Source organism: Pollicipes pollicipes, unplaced genomic scaffold (assembly GCF_011947565.3).
Source record: "Pollicipes pollicipes isolate AB1234 unplaced genomic scaffold, Ppol_2.1 Scaffold_3447;HRSCAF=4054_pilon_pilon_pilon, whole genome shotgun sequence".
Taxonomy (NCBI): domain Eukaryota; kingdom Metazoa; phylum Arthropoda; class Thecostraca; order Pollicipedomorpha; family Pollicipedidae; genus Pollicipes; species Pollicipes pollicipes.
In genome coordinates this window covers 38,692,112-38,695,944 of record NW_023596297.1, presented here as the reverse complement: position 1 = coordinate 38,695,944, position 3,833 = coordinate 38,692,112, and positions in this window count along the sequence as shown.

Below are 3,833 nucleotides of genomic sequence, written 5' to 3'. Positions count from 1 at the left end.
CCGGGGCACGCTTGACGCCAGCGTACCCAGTCCGGGGTGGCGGCGGGAGAGGGCCCATCGGCGGGCCTCTACCGGGCGTTTGGGGGTCAGCGGGGGCCTCCACTGGCCTTGTCGGCGATGGTGTACCACTGCGAGGGGTGGGCTCTTTGCTTGCAACGGACACACGATTGGCCGCCTTAGCCCTCTCCAACTCGGCCGAGCGGGCCCGGTTGGCGTCGCGGGCGCGCCTGTCCGCCTCACACCGTTCCATCGTTTCCGCTGCTCGTCCACGCACACTCGCCAGCGTCGCCGGAGGCGACGGGGGCAGCGGAGTGCCAGACGGCGAGGACGGCCGAGCCCGCGGACCATGGTCGCGCCTGACCACAGTCCATTCCTCTTTCTCCCCCGCCTGCAACCCCGACGACACCTGAGGGCCCGGCGGCACAGCGTTGGTGGAGCAGGATGCAACTGAAGGACCAGGAGGATCCGACTGGGCGGGGGTCACGCGCCCCGCCGGTACCACAGACAAACCGAAGGATTGCAGGAGCGTGATGAGTTGGACCGCTGACATGTGATTGATGCTGGTGGACTGTGGTACAGAGGTTTTGGATTTTTCGGCATAAGATACTTTGGGGTGATTAGCCTCATACTGTTCACGCGCCTCGCGGAAAGAAATGTTCTCTGAAGTTTTGAGTGATATAATTTCCTTTTCCTTCGTGAAGGCTGGACAACTTTGATCGAAAGTTGTGTGCGGTACCTGCCCCGTGCCACAGTTCACACACCAGGGCTGCACAGAGGTACACTGGTCTCCCGAATGCTCGGAAGATGCACACTTCCCACAGACAGCTCGATTGCGGCAGTGTGGTTTTGTATGACCAAAGCGCGGCATTGAAAACATCGCATCGGAATTCGGAAACGAAGACCCTGACTTGACAACTGCGTAGCCAATGCGGATATCAGACGGTAAATCAGGCCGGTTGAATGTCAGTATAATGTTGTTTGTAGGGATTCGGTCATCACCCCTCCTGGTCGTGATCCTACGTGCTGCCGTGAACCCCGAAAATTCCCAACTCTTCAATGATTTCCTCCTCGCTGACGTCACGAAGGTCATAGCAGTTTATGATACCTTTTGAGAAATTTTTGGTGTGGTGCGGTGTGACCGTGACTGGCACGCTTACGTCTCGCTTTGCACCCTCGGTTCTCGCGGCATATACAAAATTCAGTTACAGTCAAAGCTCAAGTCGCATCGGTGCCGTTTGCAAACTCTACCTCGACGCGCCGTCCCTCAGCTTGTCACAGCAGGTGACTTTATCCCAACCTGTCGCATCCGTTTCGGCGCTGAAACGGTGAAAGCGATGCCAGTTCTTCACATCACTCCGGAAGACAAGGACGCGTGGGGCAGGTTGGAACTGACTCTTCGCTGCACCCTAAATTCATCGCAGTCCGTCCCCCTCTCGGGGGGCGGGAGTTTTTGGGTTTGCAGATGCCATGCAAAGTTGTTCTTATTTCGGCACCCCACCCACCCACCCACCCACCTCGGAGCCCAACTGGGGGACGGCCCACTCACCAGTTGGTGGTGGTGCCGCAAGGGCTACCTCGGTGTTTATACGGGGCGGACGACGCCTCCCACACGGTCAGGTGTAACCGGGGAGACCCCTCCCCGTCCTGACCGTGGTTCAGCGCCGTCGCCCCTTGACCCCTTAAGCCGCTGCGCGCGGCCAGGCGCCCCAAGCGGAAACCCGCAAGGAGCACCCAACCGCGACGCGAGCGACAAGCCGCTAGACCCGTGTGGGGCCCCACGGGCCCCCCGCGCCCCCGGATATCCTGGCCAAAGTGGAGTGTTTGGGACGCACCGTGACTGACCCGCACACGCGCCCCTCAGCCACCGGGATCCGATCAACCGGGGACGTGGGCGAGGGGGCACGTGACCCGATAAAACGAGGATGAGGAGTGGTGCTAGGGCCGGATGCGGGAGTGTGGGTAATGTGAAGGGAGCGGGCAGGATAAGGATCAGGAGCTCACGTACCGGCAGGGTCGCTACGCCCTGAGAGGAACAGCTTGCGCTGTCCACTCGTTACCGGAGCTGGGACCCGAGGGGGCACTGTCTCTTACACTGACCGAAGCCGGTGCCCCTGCGGGGGGAGGTCCGTCTTTTATTGTGATCTTTCATATTGATATATGTATTATATATATATATATATATATATATATATATATATATATATATATATATACATATATATCGGGTAATAGGGCGTACCAGTCCCAGATTTTGTGCTCATTGTGCTCAGGAGATCAAACTGCATCTTTGTGCAAAGTTTCATGCCAATTTAAGGAGTCCGCTGAATCCTGAATATGGACCTGAATCTGAATGTGAATGTGATGCCAGCTTGACGGCCATACACACGAAAGGCTTAGATTTATTATGACTAAGGCTGTGCGTATACACCCTCCAAAACGTAGGGTGGTTACGCACCGGGCTTATACACCTTCCAAAACGGAGGGCGGTTACGCACCGGGCTTATACACCCTCCAAAAATCTTTCAGATGGTTGTACGTGTCAAGCATACGCGAATTGGCAGCGTTGGAGGCATTTAAGTGCAGAAATGCGGAATCCCGTGCGAAAAGTTGGTTCTATAGGTGATTGACATCAAACGATCACTGTGATATTGTAGGACAACGAATTATGGCAGTGTTTCAATATGTCCCCCTGCACCGTTCGGAAATATGCAACTCAAGAGTTGATTGTGGCGCGCCAGGCAGCGTGTTTGGGTCGTGCCTGAAATTATGGTGTGTTTGAAGCTTTTGTGTGGTATGCACGAAAGCTAGATGAGTGTATTGTGCACGATGCTGTTTGTGTGTGCGGTAGCCATTCGTAAACCTGTTGGTGATGTTAAAGGCACAGGTTCTTCTCCATGATTTTAGTGTAAGGTGGCATTGTGCCGCTAGTTGCAGGGAGTTGAGTGTTTTGCCTGTTGCCTTGCACTGTGTTTGTGTGTGTTGTGTTTCTATAGCTGCATTTTTTAAGACATGTATGAACCTGGTGGTACACAACATACTACATTATTGTTATTATGTGTTGTAAAGATGATGCATCTCTTCAATTAATCCTGACACTGCTCAGATAACTAGCCCCTTTTTTCCTTTTTTCCAATAAACTGAGACAGATAAAGCCCTGGTTGGGACCATGGGCATCCAGCTGTTGTAAGGTGAGGCGGGAGGAAGTGACGCTATGCCGCCTGAGAATAGAGCACACATACCCAACTCACCAATGCCTGTTATGTGGGGAAATGTGTGCGCCATTTTGGATCTGGGTCCTTGCATCAAATGCTCTGTGGTATGTTGTGAGATGACACCAGCTCAGTGCATGACAGTCGCATTTTTAGTTATCTTGAAGAAACACAATTACATGCCGTATATCAAATGTAACCTTATCTCCCTGCTTTTTCAGGCAACTGTCAGATAAAAAGTAGGTTGTGGGTGCCATATGACCAACAGAGTCTGTGTGCTCCAAAGCTCAAATCATCATCATCAACCTCTTTTGATCTCTCGTTGAAAACCATTTTGAGGCATGAAATATGAGCATGACAAATGACAGCTAGCAAAAGCTGTAATGCTGTGAATATTTATTGATAGGATTGGGTTGCAATCTCATCTGATTACATATTATGGTTGTCTTGGGGACTGAATCCCATGTCACATCAATTTTTCATCATCATGTCATCTTCCTTAGGTATATGAGTGCACATAAGCACATTATGTGATGGATGTATTATTTCCATGAAAGTGATCAGATATGACATTTTGCAGCTGTTCTATTGCATGCTTTGAAGTCCAGGCTTCATAACTTGCTG